This window comes from Tursiops truncatus, chromosome 18 (genome assembly GCF_011762595.2).
Source record: "Tursiops truncatus isolate mTurTru1 chromosome 18, mTurTru1.mat.Y, whole genome shotgun sequence".
NCBI lineage: Eukaryota > Metazoa > Chordata > Mammalia > Artiodactyla > Delphinidae > Tursiops > Tursiops truncatus.
The window spans coordinates 50,737,793-50,755,834 of NC_047051.1; the positions used below are offsets into that span (position 1 = coordinate 50,737,793).

At 39.2% G+C, this 18,042-nt stretch overlaps 1 long non-coding RNA gene across 1 annotated transcript in view; it reads left to right on the forward strand.

Annotated features, from left to right (window-relative positions):
* LOC141277053 (uncharacterized) overlaps positions 1 to 12,962 on the forward strand; it is a 45,894-nt gene extending 32,932 nt beyond the window's left edge. The window contains exons 3-4 of the long non-coding RNA XR_012327722.1: positions 11,469 to 11,581; positions 12,474 to 12,962. This is a non-coding gene — a long non-coding RNA (uncharacterized lncRNA). The remainder of the gene's footprint in view (positions 1 to 11,468; positions 11,582 to 12,473) is intronic.
* Positions 12,963 to 18,042: the final 5,080 nt, after the last annotated feature.

The window sequence follows — 18,042 nt, forward strand, 5'->3', positions numbered from 1 at the left end:
TGATGCTAGATAAAATTTTTTTGAAAGCTTTATTGTGCTCAAAAGAGTCAAAGTTGTGAACTATCTATTTAACTATGGCTATTGAATGCCTTGGTTCATAATGTCACAGTGTTTTTACAAAATATTTCTGTTTTTATTTCTCTGGTTAAGAGGGAAAGTTGAGTGCCTAAAGAATTTACAAGAATAAAATATTTAATGTTTAATGGCCTTGAGATAAGTTTTTTTTCCCCCTAAAACATTGTTAGTCATAGACACACTTTCAGCTTTATATTCTTTTTTTAAAAATCTGTATTTTAGGTTTATCTTGTATGGGACTCTCTGTGCTTCCTGGACTTGATTGACTGTTTCCTTTCCCATGTTAGGGAAGTTTTTGACTATAATCTCTTCAAATATTTTCTCAGACCCTTTCTCTTTCTCTTCTTCTTCTGGGACCCCTATAATTCAAATGTTGGTGTGTTTAACATTGTCCCAGAGGTCTCTGAGACTGTCCTCAAATCTTTTCATTCTTTTTTCTTCATTCTGCTCTGCAGTAGTTATTTCCACTATTTTATCTTCCAGGTCACTTATCTGTTCTTCTGCCTCAGTTATTCTGCTACTGATTCCTTCTAGAGAATTTTTAATTTCATTTATTGTGTTGTTCCTCATTGTTTGCTCTTTAGTTCTTTTAGGCCTTGTTAAACGTTTCTTGTATTTTCTCCATTCTGTTTCCAAGATTTGGATCATCTTTACTATCATTACTCTGAATTCTTTTTCAGGTAGCTTGCTTATTTCCTCTTTATTTATTTGATCTTGTGGGTTTTTATCTTGTTCCTTCGTCTGCAACATATTTCTCTGTCTTCTCATTTTGTCTAACTTACTGTGTTTGAGGTCTCCTTTCCGCAGGCTGCAGGGTTGTAGCTCCTCTTGCTTCTGGTGTCTGCCCCCAGTGGGAGAGGTTGGTCCAGTAGGCTTCCTGGTGGGTGGGACTGGTGCCTGTGTTCTGGTGAGTGGAGCTGGATCTTGTCCCTCTGATGGGCAGGGCTGCATCAAGTGGTGTGTTTTGGGGTGTCTGTGGGCTTAGTACGACTTTAGGCAGCCTGTCTGTGGAGGGCAGGCTTGTGTTCCTGCCTTGCTTGTTGTTTAGTGTGTGGCATTCAGCACTGGAGCCTGCAGGCAGTTGGGTAGAGCCGGGTCTTGGGTATATACCCAGAAAAAGAACATAATTCAAAAAGACACATGCGGGCTTCCCTGGTGGCGCAATGGTTGAGAATCTGCCTGCCAATGCAGGGGACACAGGTTCAAGCCCCGGTCTGGGAAGATCCCACATGCCGCGGAGCAACTGGGCCCGTGAGCCACAACTACTGAGCCTGCGCATCTGGAGCCTGTGCTCCACAACAAGAGAGGCCATGACAGCGAGAAGCCCACGCACCGTGATGAAGAGTGAACCCCGTTCGCCACAACTAGAGAAAGCCCTCGCACAGCAACGAAGACCCAACACAGCCAAAAATAAACAACTAAATGAATTTTTTAAAAAAGTTGGCATGCTTCACCATCCCTAAATTTATAAAAAAATAAATTAAAAAAAGGCACATGCACCGTAATGTTCATTGCAGCACTATTTACAATAGCCAGGACATGGAAGCAACCTAAATGTCCATCAACAGAGGAATGGATAAAGAAGATGTGGTACATATATACAATGGAATATTACTTAGCCATAAAAAGGAATGAAATCGGGTCATTTGTAGAGACATGGATGGATCTAGAGACTATCATACAGAGTGAAGTAAGTCAGAAAGAGAAAAACACATATCATATATTAATGCATATATGTGGAATCTGAAAAAATTGGTATAGACGATCTTATTTACAAAGCAGAAATAGAGACACAAACGTAGAGAACAAATGTATGGATACCAAGGGGAAAGGGCAAGGTAGGATGAATTGGGAGATTGGGATTAACATATATACACTATTGATACGATGCATAAAATAGATAACTAATGAGAACCTACTGAGCACAGGGAACTCTACTCAGTGCTCTGTGGTGACCTAAATGAGAAGGAAACCCGAAAAAGAGGGGATATATGTATACGTATAGCTGATTCACTTGCTGTACAGTATAAACTAACATAATATTTTGTAAAGCAACTATACTTCTATTAAAAGTCTGTATTTTAATGTATAGTAAAGTTTTTAAAATACATCAAGTTTAGTATTCTTCCTTAAGCAGAATCCTTGAAAGGGCATGTGATGGGTTACAGATGTTGTTTTTAAAAATCTGACTGTGTTAAATAAAATAGAAAAATAAATTAAAGATGAAAATTTAAGTTTAAAATTATATGACCATTATCCAGCTACAACAACTGCAAAGAGAGAAAAGATGCAAGTTTCTCTTTTCTTTTTTAATGCAATAGATGCAAAGTTCTTGACAATAAAATGAACTTAAATACATACTAGATAATCATCAACTCCCCCTCTCCACTCTGGCTCATCCCCAGTCACTGCATGGATGAAGCATACCCTCTTCTCAAACGTCCCATTAGAGGAGTAAGAAACATGTTATGTATGCTAAGCAAAAAATAAAGCTCTTTTTCTCTCCTATTGCTTCATCCTCTCAGTAACCCAGGTGTTGCAGCCAGCTCAGTGTTCACCAGAACAGATGACCGGGGAAGCCATCACAATCATCTGAGGGGTGCCCCTTCCCTGAAGTAGCTTTCCCACTGCCTGCCACGTGGCAGAGTTCTGCCACTGGAGATTAATTTGGGGGGTGGGTAAGGCTCTCTATTTCCAAGAGTGAGCTATAATAATTATATTTAAAAATTTTTATCTTTCAGAGTATAAGACCTTCAGGTCCTAAAATATAAGACAGAAGGACTTTAAGTTGGCTAGGAGATAGAGCTGAAGCGTAAAGGAAAAGAAGACCTAGATAATAAAAAATGAACTTATTTGTAAAACAGAAACAAATTTACAGTCATAGAAAACAAACTTATGGTTACCAAAGGGGAAAGAGTGGAAGAGGGATAAACTAGGAGTTTGGGATTAGCAGATACAAACTACCATATATAAAATACATAAGCAACAAAGACCTACTGTATAGCACAGGAAACTATATTCAATATCTTGTAATAAACTATAATGGAAAAGAATATGAAAATGAATATGTATATTGAAATATATAATGAATATATATCTATAAAAGTGAATCACTTTGCTGTACACCAGAAACTAACAACATTGTAAATCAACTATGCTTCAATTTAAAAAATAAAGAAGAAGAAGACCTAGCCCATTGAGAAGGGCTACAGAGAGAACATGTAGATGGTGGGGGACTCAAAAGGACAAGTGTCTCTTTCCTTCTTTTCTTTCCTTTCTTGCTCTCTTTAGTCTGGTTTGAGTGGGTGGCCCCTAGGGACCACCCGATCACACCAGCACATTCAGGCTTTTCTCAGCCAGGTAGTAGCAAGTGAAATTCTATCCTTGTAACTCTTTAGTCTTATCCTCTGTCTTTAAAGCAAAAATCCAGAGAACAAAGAAACTCAATCTTTTTATTTATGTTTTATACCTTGATATTTTAAATTACACTAATAGAAAAGAAGCCAGAATCCATAATTATTTGGAAAAAAGCACGAGGAAAGGAGAGAGATCTCTATTAAGCTTATGTCAAAATATAACTTGCTTTGAAGTTTCTAAAGATGAAAAATTACAGTGCATTGCATATAACTTTATATCATTATAATAGCTGATTTTTTCATATATGCTTTCTAAACACTTCTTTTTAAAACACTTTTGCTTTAAAGTAATGTCCTTTCAGAACTCATATTGATTATTATTATGTATTTTAGAGAACCTAGTATACTTTTCTGTCTCAGAAAAACATAATTGAACACTAAGTGAAAATTGTGGGAAAGCCTTATTTTACCCTGAAAGATTGAAGCTGTGAGTTATTTGAGGGTGGGATGCATTTAACGCCATAGCTAGTGCCTATGTACATGATTCTGAGCGCTTTACATTTATGATCAGTACAATGACGGATAAGGCAGGCACTATTACTGTCCCCATTTTACATGTAGGGAGACAGACGGTTGAATTATTCCAGAGCCACAGAGCTGGGGTTTGAACTCAGGTAGTCCAGAGTCATGATCAGGAGCAGTACTTTATGTCACCTCTTTGGGACAACCTTGTGACTGTGGAGAAAGGAATATTCGAGGATGAATCTTATTTTATAATGAGCTTCCTCCACTGGGAAATGTATTTTTCTATTCAACTCTACAGGGAAAGGAAAAAAGCAAAAAAAAAATGCACTGGAGTCTATCATTATATTCTCTTGATATACATGCTCATTTGTCACATTTCCCTGATGTTTCCCTAGTCATTATAGGGAAACGGTGGTCCAAGCTTAGCTCCTTCAGCCCAGCCCTGCGCTGTGGTTGTGTCTGGACTTGGTGAGGGGACGTTGCGTGACAGACTGGAGAACTTCCTGAGAAAGGACTTCTCACAGGCAGACAAGATACCCAGTTTAAAAAAAAAAAAAAGCCTTAGCTCTCAGCAAAGAGGGCCAATTCCAAATACAGCGTGAGATTTGGCTTCATCCATTTATCTCCTAACCCAGATGCTCACGGAATCATGTCCGCATCCTGCGAGGGCTGTGGGGCTGTTTCAGTAGGAACTTTGTGAGACTTTGTGCCCCTCAGGGCACGAGGAGCGCTGCTTTGATTCTTCTACTTTTCTGAGAAAGGGGTTCTCTCTCCGCCAGGTGCAGAACCCTGTGTGACAGACATGCTGATGAGTCCGGCAGCAATGCCGTGGGCACCTCCAGAGGAGCACATTGGTGGTGCTGCACCGGGATGATGGCAGGCTGCCCAGTCAAAGCAAGAACCCACCTCTTGCTTCAAACTATATTTCACCTTATCAAAATACACATGTTCTTGGCTCCAGGCCATGGGGACAGGGACATCACTGGATTGTATGGTAGTTAGAAATGGTGGCTTTGGAATGAGAAAATGTAAGTTGAAATCCTGGATTTGCCACTTTCCACTTCTGTGACCTTAGATAAATCACTTAACCACTCTAAGCCTCAGTATTCTCACCTATAAAATGGGGATAATGACAGTTTCTACTTTTCACAATGGTTGATTTAAGTCAGGGATTGGCCAAGAGGCAGAACTGAGGATAGTATGTAAATAACTGCATACCATTTAAAATGTAACTATTTAAAAATTTAAAGGCTATTTTTATGTATGGCTTGTGCGCCATACAAAGACAGGCAATGGACCGGACTTGGCCTCTGGACTGTAGTTTGCTGACCCCTTTATTAAATGAATGAGCTACCTTGATGCCTGGCACATAATAGTAGTAGCTCATATGACTACCATTATTCCTTAAGGCTCTTGCACTCAAGTAAAGCAAATCTTGAAAGCGAACCCAGAGGCTGCTTAAATTATGTACTTATCAATGACAGAGAATTTTTTTTTTTTTTTTTTTTTTTTTTTTTTGCGGTTACGCGGGCCTCTCACTGTTGTGGCCTCTCTCCCATTGCGGTGCTCCAGACGCGCAGGCTCAGCGGCCATGGCTCACGGGTCCAGCCGCTCCGCGGCATGTGGGATCCTCCCAGACCGGGGCACGAACCCGCGTCCCCTGCATCGGCAGGCGGACTCCCAACCACTGCGCCACCAGGGAAGCCCATGACAGAGAATTTTTATTTTCTTAGCGATAGAACCTCCCCTATTCCCTCAAACCTATGCAGGGATTTTCTTCCTTCCTCCCGCCCTTCCTTCCTTCCTTCCTTCCTCTTCTCTCTCTTTCTTTCTTTCTTTCTTTCTTTTTCTTTTTTGAATGAAGACTTTCATAGAAGTTCTGACACAGAAACTCCCAAGAGTCAGTCTTCGGAAACAACAGATGACATGTTTTTTAAGGTGGAAAGGAACAGCTAACTTCTGATTGTCTTTCCTTTCCTTTTTTTTTTTTTACTTGTTGGGGTTTCCAAACTGAGAGTGAAAGCTGAATTGTTCAGTACAACAAAAGAAATGATAAGGATTGTGTGTTTGTTGGCAGATGGGTATAGAGTTAAGGAGATGGAGAGATACTTGGATTGGAAAGGGGCCTTGAAAGAACAAATGTGGTTTAAATAAATATTTTAAAATATTACACTGAAAACTTTTCCCTATTTTCCCCAAAACTTGCATTATTTGCTTATGTTTTGTTAAGCTGGATCTCTTTTAGGGTGAGAAAATAGGGAATGTGAGAAGGGTCTCACTATGGACAAAGGGCAAAGCCACTGTCAACCATGGAGTCTGGTCACCTGAGTTTCATGCAGTTTAGTTCATTGATTGAGAACACAGTTTAGGAGTCAGATAGAACTGGTTCCAACCTAAAACTCCATTTTTTTTTTCTTTTTTTTTTAATTAGCAGTACAAGTTGGGAAAGCTACTTGACTTTTATCAGTGTTAATAGCTTTATTTGTAAAATAAGTAAAACTCATTGTTTTCCTAATGAAATAATGTCTGTAAAACATTTAGAACAGAATCTGCTAAGGAATGCATGCCCTTGAAGGGCTAATTATTATTGTACATCTTAACAGTGTACACTGGGAGACATTGCTGGTGGGAATTGCAGGTAATCAGGCCAAGCAGCTCCTCTGGGGACAAAGGCTATGGACTCTACAGGAGGAAGTCAGAGGCAAGAAGACCACAATGGCATAAAGTATCAGTGATGAGTGTTTCTGAAACTCTTCTGTAAAAGTCACCCAAAAGCAAATGAGGGAAGCCTGTAGTCCTGAGCTCTGGTGGAGCAGATCCAAACAAACCCCAGACATGGGATATCAGATAAGAAGAGGTTCCATGTTTAGACTTGTTGGGTCACCCCAGAAGTACCAGTGATGGCTGACAGCACTTGCCTCTTGAATCTTTTGGATTAGATAATTCTCTGTGATGGGGGCATCCTACGCATTGAAGAGCATTTAGCTGCATCCCCGGCTTCCACAGGAGAGAAGCTAGTAGCACCTCCTCCAGGTGGGAAAACTGAATATGTCTTATTAGCTAGGTAGCCTAACGTCCCCTGGGGAACAAAATCATCCCTGGTTGACGAACACCGATCTATGTGGACAGTTTCATTCTCCTCTAAGGACTTTCAGAAATAACTATACTGGGTGGACTCTATGGAAAACTAAAGGTCCTTCAGGAGCAGGTGGGGGACAAGCTGGTGAAACAAGTTACACATACAGGATATAAAAGCTGAAGGATATGCACACAAGAGTAAGCTGTATAGGGCTTTTTCAGGATGTGTGATTTCTTTTCTCAGTCTCAGCATAGAATTGAATATCCTGAAGTATAAACTGTTAAGTGTTAGCTTCTGAATCCCAAAAGTCTAGAGACCTTCTAATACCATCTTTGGCCCTTAGGGCCTCTACATTTGCTGTGCCTTTGCTTAAAAACCTCCTCCCTGAGGACCAGTGCCTCCACAGCCACCTTTTTTTGCTCTACCACTGTATCCTGTGACGGTTCATTTTATGTGTCAACCTGACTGGGTCATGGCTTGCCCAGATATTTGGTCAAATACTATTCTAGGTGTGTCTGGGAGGGTGTTTTTGGATAAGATTAACATCTGAGTTTGTAGATTGAGTAAAGCAGACTGCTTTTCCTAATGTGGGTGGGCCTCATCCAATCAGTCGAAGGTCTGAATCGAACCAAAACACTGGCCCTCTTTCAAGTAAGAGGCCACTCCTCTTGCCTGATTGGTTGAGATGGACCATCAGTCTTTTCCTACTTTTAGACTCAAACAGAAATATCAGTTCTTGTTGGGTCTAGAGCATGCTAGCTTTACAACTGGAACGGTTTTTCTGGTTCTCAGGCCCTCAGACATGGACTGGAACTACAGTATTGGCTCTTGGGTCTCCAGCTGTCCAACTTCAGATCTTGGGACTTTTCAGCCTCTACAATCACATGAGTCAGTTCCTTATAGTAAATCTCTCTATATACATGAAGATGTATATACGTATAATGTCCTGTTTCTCTGTAGAATCCTAATATACAACCGCCGCTCCCCCTTCCTTGAACAACTTCTCTGCATCTTTCCCCTCTCAGCCTAAATATTACCTCTGAGTATCCTTCCCTGAACCTTTAGATTGACTAGATGCCACTTCTTTGGACTCTAGCCTGCTTAGTGGTCTATTGCAGCCTTTAAAGTTTCCTCAAGGAAGAAACCATATCTTGTTCCCTCATGTAATCCCACGGCCTAGCGTGGTGTCTCACACAGAGCTGGCAATCACAAGGAATTTGTTGAATAAATGCTCAATTGCTTCGTAGGAAGTAAGCGTGGCTTGAATAATCATATTTTTATGTTGTTTAAAAATCTCTCTATATTTCAGCTACTACTTAGGAACAAGTACCATTTTATTAATAAAGCACCGTAGAAATCATTGCTATTCCTTTTTCTTTTTCTGTTTTTTTTTTTTTTTCGGTACGCGGGCCTCTCTCAGTGCCGTGGCCTCTCCCGCCGCGGAGCACAGGCTCCGGACGCGCAGGCTCAGCGGCCATGGCTCACGGGCCCAGCCGCTCCGCGGAATGTGGGATCTTCCCGGACCGGGGCACGAACCCGTGTTCCCTGCATCGGCAGGCGGACTCCCAACCACTGCGCCACCAGGGAAGCCCCATTGCTATTTCTTGAAGCCAAAAAAACCCAACAACAACAACAACAAAAAAAGTGCTATCAGATTTAGAAGCAACCTGGTGAGTGGGAAAGGATCCACTAATGAGGCTGAAACCTACTCTAAAATGTGAAAGTTGAAGAGCCCTTACCTCACGTTGGGTCGAATAGTGTCTCTTCTGTATTTTTTAAAGATTGTATTTGGAAACTATTTTCCCCATTTTATGCCCTCTTATTTATTATCCTGCTCAGTGGATTTTTGCATTAGAGGTCTATTCCTGCCTGGTTTGCCCTGAGGGAAAGGATGATACAGAACCCTCATATGTCTCTGTTACTATGTATTATTACTTGGAAAATGTCAAGGCAAATGCCATGTAAGTAAATAAAATGCTCCAGACGCTTTAGCTCTCACTGCTAAGCAGTGGGGGGAACGAGCAAATGTTTAAGTTTTAAGAGACAGACTTAAGAAGCTGCTATTTTCCGTAGCGTGGGAGAAAAAGCATATTCTCCTCGAGCACGTGTAATTTGGCATTGAGGATTAATAAAATATTATTGAGTCTGGCTTTGTTTTCTGTTTGTTGTTGTTTGGTTTTGTCACAGCCTGGCAGTCTCAGTTCTATTGAATTTAGTGTATACATTCAGCTATCAAGTAACAAAATTAATCTATTGAAAGGGTTTTTATCTTTTATTAGGAGAGGCTAGGCAAAGCTGTTTCATTTGCCATTACTCTGGGGACTCATTTTTGGTTAATCTCTTTCTGATTTCCCCAATCATGTGGAGAATCAGTAAGATCCAGTCAGATTCACCTTCCTCTAAACTCCACATGAGGGAACTCAGTTACTTTCAGACAGGGTGAATCTCCTCCCATGTACTCTCTTTAGGGTCGGGTATGGGGAGCTTCAATCTATTTATATCTTCTGGGCAGCTGAGGGCTGACATGTAAATGTGGAGATTGGCAACACAAAGAACATAGTGTAATTATTTGGAGAAAATTACAGAGTGCACTTTTTCCCCCCAGAAGGGTTGAGAATTGAGTGTTCTGGTGAAATGAACATCTTTGACAATGGAGACTCACCACACTGTCCCTAATGCTACCCGTAGACTGTCATAGCACTTGCTGCACATGGATTACAATCTTCACACAATTAATATCCTAGACCTTGGAAGACACTGTTCTAGTCACATACCATGTGATAGCTACTCACCAAAGATGGCCTCTAACGAACCATGCCTCCCAATATTCAAGATCTTATACTGCCCTCTTCACATTGAAGCTGAGCTGATCCTGTAACTTGCTTTCTCAATTGAATGGGGTAGAAGTGACAATGCGTTAGCATTTCCGAAAGCCTGAACGGTCATGTAACAGGTCATATTGTTCTGAAGGAGAGACCTCGTGAAGATACTATATGGGAAGGATATATGAAGAGAAGGCACTCTGAGTCTGTATGGAAATAGAGATAGAGACCAAAAAAGATAGAGAGGGAGAGGGAGAGAGAGACAGAGAGAGAGGAAGAAATCCAGCTGCCCCAGTTTCCCACCTAAGCCTAGCTATCCCTGCCAAGGTGCCAGGTACATGAATGAAGTCATTTTGGACATTCCATCTTTGAAACTGAATATGCAGCCACTATTTAACTGAAGTTGCCTGAGGAACTACAAGCAAGACCAGCAGAAGAACCACACAGCTGAGCTCCAGTCAACCCACAGAATCATGAGAAATAACGGAATGAGTGTTGTTTTAAGACACTAGGTTTTGAGGTGATTTGTTATGCAGTCATAGATAACCTAAGTAGGAACCCTAAGACCCTAAAATAATTTAGTTCAGTCATCTCTATACTATAGGTGAGGAAACTGAAGACCAGAGCAGCGAACTCATTTGACCAAAGTTACCAAGTAACTTAGAAAAAATGCTGGGATTAGAACTCACATCTCTGGATTTCAGTTAAGGTGTCTCTTCATTTTACTATGCTGAGTTAGTTTAAATACATGAACACTTAAAACATCTCTGTGACCCAGGAATTTCACTTTTGAGAACGTATCATTAGGAAATAAAGAAAAAACATTGTGTCTAAAGATGTTCACGTATTATTTATAATAACAATTGGAAATAAAGTGTAAGTCAAAATATAGAGGCACAGTTAAGAAATTTGTCTACACTTAAACAAATAACATGTGGCTATTAAAAGTGATGCCTTTGAATAGCATGAAAAACACACGATATAATGTTAAGTGAAAAAAGTGGAGCACAACGAAAGCAGGACACAAAATGCTTTATGTATCCTTAAAATTAGTACTTTTTTCCCCAAAGACTAGACAGAGAAAGCATATTGAAAAGATACCACCAAAAAATTAACCATAATTAATAGGAAGTAGTAAGACTAAAGGATACATTTTCAGCCATTTTTCCTGTATTATTTCCATATTTTCATAAATATATTGGAAAAAATAAATGTGTACTGTAGAGTAAAACTCTGATTTTAATTTAATGTCTTTTATATAAAAGACACTTTTGGGGTTTCTATGCCCTTTGAACAATACTTGTCATTTTACAGTCCTTTGCTGACAGAGGAGAGAAGGAATATAGTGTGTGATTTATTGCTTCTCCTATGGGTTTTTAATATGATCCTGATGTCAGCTTAATTTAATTTGTGTTTTTCTTATAAAAGAATGGAACAAAATAAAATTCCATTCTAGTTATTTATATTCTTTGCTTTTTTCCCTCAATTCTACATAATCAGACTGTAAATAGTATTGCAAATACGAAATGTATGTTGTTCGCTATATGAGAAAATTAAAATATTCAATGATTACTTTAACTTGGTATTCCTCTTCCTATTTTCCATAACCAGTTTCTAAACTTAGAATGGATTAGCTCAAAAAAGAAAACTGCCTGTCTCCTTAGAGAAGAAGTTACTGCTGTTGAAAGTTGTTACTAGCCTCTTATTCATTAACTAATTTACAGGTGAGTTGTTCACTCAAATGCCTACACAACAAACCTATTCTCAAATTATTTATTTTTATCGCTAAAATTTTACAGTTGGTATGATATACTGGAGAATAAAATATCAAAATTAAAGCTATTTTTATTTGTTAGCAACTATTTTAACATGTGAAATCTGATTAACACTTGAAAATCTAATTTAGATGTTCTAAATCAGCTTTTAAATATGGATTCTCAAGTTCCCATCTGTGGGGGACTTTTAATTTCCCCAGTGCCTGGCTATAACCCAGAACAGGTTTAAATACAGTTCAAATATCTGAAAAGGCTGATAATTTGAATCATAATACTACGGTGTAATAAGTAAAACAGGGAAGAAATACCTCTGAGGCAGGAAAGATAGGTCCGGGCCCAAGGACAGTCTCCTCCTGCATAAGCCTTAGGCAGAAGGCAAAGCTACCTCCTTGTTTTGCACTTAATGAGGTCATGAGGCATGGAGGAATGGCATCTAAAACAGAAACTTTGTAGCATCTGAGGAATGGCATGTGAAACAAAAACTTTGTAGCATCTCAGCAAGAAACTCTTGACCGTGAAAACTATGGAGCATTCGCTCTGAGGTAGGCGATAGATAGGCTTTGGGTTGACCTGCTGCAACCTGTTTCACACGGACTTGGAGATAAACTACTGTTGGACTATAAGCCCTGATTGGGTGAAAGACAAAGCACCCCCCCTCCCCACCCCTCCCCGCAGTTCTGTCATTTTTGTGGTCAAGGAGATTTCCCAGCCCAACACATGCGCAGAGGGGGTCTCAAGTTATCCTCTAGTAATTTTGGCCACATTGTAATATCCTTGTAATATCATTAGCATTGCCGTTTTGACCTCCTCCCTCACACCCCACCCTGTGGTTTTCACTTAGGTGTTCGTGGGAAAGATCAAGAAAGGAGCTTGGTGGAAGCCCAGATAAGGGATTGCAGATGACACGATTATAGGGGAAAGAAAAGGGGAGTCACCCTCATCTGAACCCCAGAAGATTAAGCCCATATTAACAACCTAACTGCCCCTATTGCACACTCTTCACTCACAAGAATGCCCACACTCTCTTCCTCCAAGTGTGTAACTCCTGCTTCTGGCCAGAATAAACTGCTTCTGTGTGTGCTTTCCCACACTTACTCTGCTTCTGATAAACTCTGTGCCTGCTTTGCAATCTCGGTCTCTCTGTGGAATTCTTTCTTCAAAGAAGACAAGGACTGAGATCCTTCTCGCTACCGAAAACACCTCCACTCATCTCCAGTGAAACAAAGTTCATTGAATTTATGTATTTTATTAACTTTCTGTGTCACCAAAACTGGCAGGTGTGTTTTTCTCCCTGACTTTTAGGATCATAGCTATCATGGATGATTGAAGTTGCTGGATACTTTCTCCTTTAGATAAATAAGGAAAAACACATAGTTTGGAAAAAGTGAACAAGTCTATATAAGCCAGCATAATTATCTATAGTAGCTTATTTTATTTTATTTATTTTTTTAACCTGGTGTTTGTTTTTTTTTAACATCTTTATTGGAGTATAATTGCTTTACAATGGTGTGTTAGTTTCTGCTGTATAACAAAGTGAATCAGCTATACGTATACATATATCCCCATATCCCCTCCCTCTTACGTATCCCTCCCACCCTCCCTATCCCATCCCTCTAGGTGGTCACAAAGCACAGAGCTTTTAAAGGTTACAGGCACTATTCTCAAGGTTACCGACTAGTGAGAGAAAGATATGTAAATACATTGCCCCCCAAAAAGTCATTACAATATTATGATAATCCGTGATAACTACTGTATTCAGATATGTTCAAATTAGTGGTTACATGTGTAAAAAATTAATAAACAAAAACCTCAGTTAAATAGAGTTGGGAAACCAGAAGCTCTCATGCCCTGCTATGCTAGCAAAGCCCAACAGAAAGAAGAAAGACTCCCCTTCTTTACCGGCAAGGACTCACCCAATGAAAAGCCCTGGAATAATTGTTTACTATGGCTCTCCCAACTTTATTTTCCTCTGTAAAAGCATTCTCCTTCCCTTGCTGTGCAGGGAAAAAAGCATGTGACCTCCATGGTTGCAGATTCTGAATTGCAATTCCTTGCTGAATAAGGAATAAACCCATTTTTCCTGGAGAAATAACTGGCAGTCTATTTGTCTTAGGTCAACACAGGAATACAAAGTATGTCAGCATATGTCATTAAAGCATCCAAGAATAGAAAAAAAAAAATCTCTTTGTTATAGAACACATGAACACATTTTGAGTTGGAAGCAAGTGCAAACACTATAATCTGCTTCATCAGTTGTTAATCTTATTCCTAAATATAATCTAATCTTTCAGAATAAGTTTGTTTCCATTAGTAACTTATAATGCATGAGATTTCATCTTTAGATGACTTCAAGTTTGAGCAGTAGCCTGAAAAATTATATGATGAAGAAATTAAATATACTTTATTTAAAATAATTTATACCTTAGATTTATTCTGTGTAGCCTACCTTGAGTCTGCATACTACCACATATTAATAACAGTTATTTATCAAAGAAGATATCTGCTAGAAGTTGTAGATTGGACATGATACTCAGACAAGTTCTGGTGCCCGTCCAGTTCTTATTTCCTCCAGGAGAACTGTCATCCACACAGGGGTGTGCCCCTGAAGACAGATTTTAAAAATATGTGACTCTATCCCTCACTACAGGTGACTGGATTATAGGGAAACACGTGCTCAGCTGGGCCAATTATACTCTCTCCGCCCTGATTCTGGAGTTGGAACACAGCAATTTGGGCCAAGTGTGCATGCCAGACATTGAAGGACATGCAAACTTAGTGTTCTGGGGCTGAAGCTAAGGCAGCCATAGGGCAATTACTTTGCGACAACATGAACTGAGAGATAAGCAGAGAGAGCTGAGCTTCAGCACGAAGCAGGATAACTAGAGACAATGGGGAAAAGATAGCTCGATTTTCAATTCTGGAGAACAGCCGTTGTTCCTAAAAGCTTCCCAGTTGTAGCTCTAGCTCTTGGCCAGCCCTGGCCGTGTTGCTGCCACTGCTCTGTCTCAGAGGTTACACTGAGTCTTTATAGTATTTTCCACTCTTTTTCTTTTTTTATTGTTTTTTTGCGGTACGCAGGCCTCTCACTGTTGTGGCCTCTCCTGCTGCAGAGCACAGGCGCCGGAAGCGCAGGCTCAGCGGCCATGGCTCACGGGCCCAGGCGCTCCGCGGCATGTGGGATCTTCCCGGACCGGGGCACGAACCCGTGTCCCCTGCATCGGCAGGCGGACTCTCAACCACTGCGCCACCAGGGAAGCCCTCCACTCTTTTTCTTAACTTACTATGCGAATCTCTGTTTCTTGCCACCAAAAGAGCTTTGCCTAAGTCAACAGCCTTTTTCTAATTTATAGTAATGTGTAAATGCCAGTTTTGCCAGTGGTATTCCGTAGGAGACACTAAGCTCTTCGGTTGTATGCTTTGAAGGGCCCTTATCTTACCAATTATTTATAGGTCATAGCACAGTGCAGAATATAGAGTAAGTGCTCCCCCAAGCTGTGCTTAATTAAATGAACAAGGGGGGCTTAAATGAAAATTTGGTATACCTGCACCACCCATTTTGTGATTTGCCCAATTATTCTTGATACCAATGGATTGTTTTCATATTTTTTTACTTGTTTCTTTACATTTGTAGACTGTACAATTGACTTCTGCCAGCCTAGCTCTAAAGTGTTTATGTCATTAAATCACACATGAGGGGTAGCTTGTGTTCTCATTTAACTTTCAATCCAGACATTTATAAGGGCTCTGAAAAACAAAGAACTCTCTAGGCTACTGTAATGTTCATGGCCTTTTCCTACCTTGCAAGTTTTCATAGATACCTTATTTGGAGTTTGTTATAGGTCAGATGAACTGAATGGATGAGATTTTCTTTCTCCCAGAGTAAGAGGCCATTATCTTCCATAGAGGATTCAGTCAGTAACAACCAGAATGCCCCCTCCCCTTTCCTTTTTAGTTGAATAAATCACGGTCATGACAGTTCATCCATTTTTCCTTTGATCCTGACCTTCATTGAATCATACTGTACTGTTCTCCACAAATAGTGATTTTTCTGCACCTAGGGGTGGAAATAGTGGCCATAGGGAAGGGGAGGGAAGTAGGCAAGGTCAAGGGAAGAGGGGATAGTATTGAATTTTACTTCTTGAAATACAAAGAATTGCTGGAGAAGAGCAATGGAGATTAATGGAGGGACACTTTGCAATTAAGGAATCAATTTTTTTTCACTTTTTCTCTGCTCTCAAACAGTTACTGTAATCATCTATCTTTATCCATTGATATGTTTGCTACGTAGGCATTAACATTGATATATCAATGTTAGACAAGATGAAAGTTGTCTGCTAACTTGTGTTTAATGAGTTCTGAGTCATTTTTTTCATGAAAACCACAAAATCAAAGACAAAATTCTGGAGCTGGAAGAACTTCAGGAATTACACAATAATTATTCATTTTGTCATGAATATTAATATTTGTTTCAATTCCATCTTATTCAAACATTACATTTCATTTTGTACATGAGAAATACAAGGCTTCATGATGAAATAACATTAATTGAAAGTTAGTGGCTAAACCCAGATCTTCTGACTCAATGCCTTCCCCGGTACAGGACAATAACATTTCCTCAGATTTTTTGATGTTTATTTGTGATGACTAGTATACATATTTCTATGTTTACCTGAGTGTATAACATTAAATATCCTTCACTCTTGGAATTTGTTCCTCTAGGGATGAATTCAATGCTCTGAAATAAATCTATAAATTAATTCTGCTAGTTGGCATAGTCATACATAATGGGCACTTACTCTGGTTTCTAGAAGAAGAAATCTGGTTGAAAAATAATTTTGTGAAAGTTGAATAATGTATGATTAGAGAATTTTGCATGTACTCTTCCTTTCCTGCTTTCTGCCATTATAAGTAAGTTTTCTTGGTTAAAGAAAAATAAGTGAGAATAAATATTTAGAAAAAAGTCTGACCTAACTTAAACTTCAAAGTTTATTTATTTCAAAGATATGAATTTGACATTCATTCTAGGCAAAATCTTGACTGTATATTTAAAGGACTATGAATATTTAAGGAATAACTACTAGGATATCACATGAATTTTCTAAGACATTTGGAAGAAGTCACATCCAACTAAACTCATGTCCCTCTTTCATGGGCTTAACCTTATTGAATAGTCAAGAGTATATAACAGGTAGGTGACAAACATTTAGAGGCGTTTGCAAAGCATTTGATAAGTTTTCTTATGAGATTTTAGTGAAAGAGATTAGAAAATATGGACTAGATTTAAAACAAATAGATTTGAAAAGAGGTGAATAATTTTATTCAAAATTGTTCAAGTAATAATAATCTTGTAGCTATCATTTATTGAGCACTTACTATGTGCCAGGCATTGTACTAAATGTATCTGTTATCTCCTTTAATATTTAATGTGATATTTCATGTAACCTATGAGAGATATATTCTGATTTTACAGACGAGGAAACTGCAGGTTAGGGAGTAAGTAAACTTTTCCAAAGTTACTCAACAAGCAAAAAGTGATGCCAATATATGAACATAAGTTGTTTGACTCCTTACTACTAGATTAACATAATATTAGTGGAAGAGCCTAGTTTAGTTCAGTTGAATTATTCTTCTTGAATGAAATATGGAGGGCATACCCCAGTGATGTAATTATAATGTCATATCATTTTATTGATATTAAATTATAAATCATTTTTATTTCTTATAGTTTTGCTTGATTTATTCCATTAGTAACATTTTATTGGGCATTTAGGCTTTGAATGACAGAATCAGGATCTAGAATGATATTGAAAATTGGTATTATGAAGTTGAAATGAACAAGATACAATTTAACAAACATAAATGTAAGAACTACTGGCTCTTGGGTCCAAGAAAGCAAAGTAAGAACGCCTGAGAGAAACAATGTACGTTGCTTAGCATATGTGAGACTCTGATTCATAATAAAAATATATATTTGTTTTTTGTCCCTGGCACAGAGCTCCTAAAACCCTTGGAATTTCTTAAGCAGTGAGAGCAATCAAGGTGTCTTTTGTTATGTTAACGAGATAACTTTGGTAAGCTCCTAGGTAACCCCCAGAGGGGCCAGATGGTTGCCAGGAGAACCAAGCAAGTGATTAGAGGGTTAGAACTTTCAATCCTATTCTGAATTCCTGGGAGGGAGAGAGGTTGGAGATTGAATCAATTGCCAATGGCCAGTGATTTCATCAATCATGCCTATGTAATGATACCTTCATAAAACCTCAAAAGAATGGAGTCCATAGAGCTTCCAACTGGTGAACATGCAGAGATTCTGGGAGAGTGGACTGCTGGGAGAGGGCATGGAGACATAGCCCCCCTTCTTACATACCTTGCCCTGTGCATCTTTTCCATCTGGCTGTTCTGGAGTGATATCC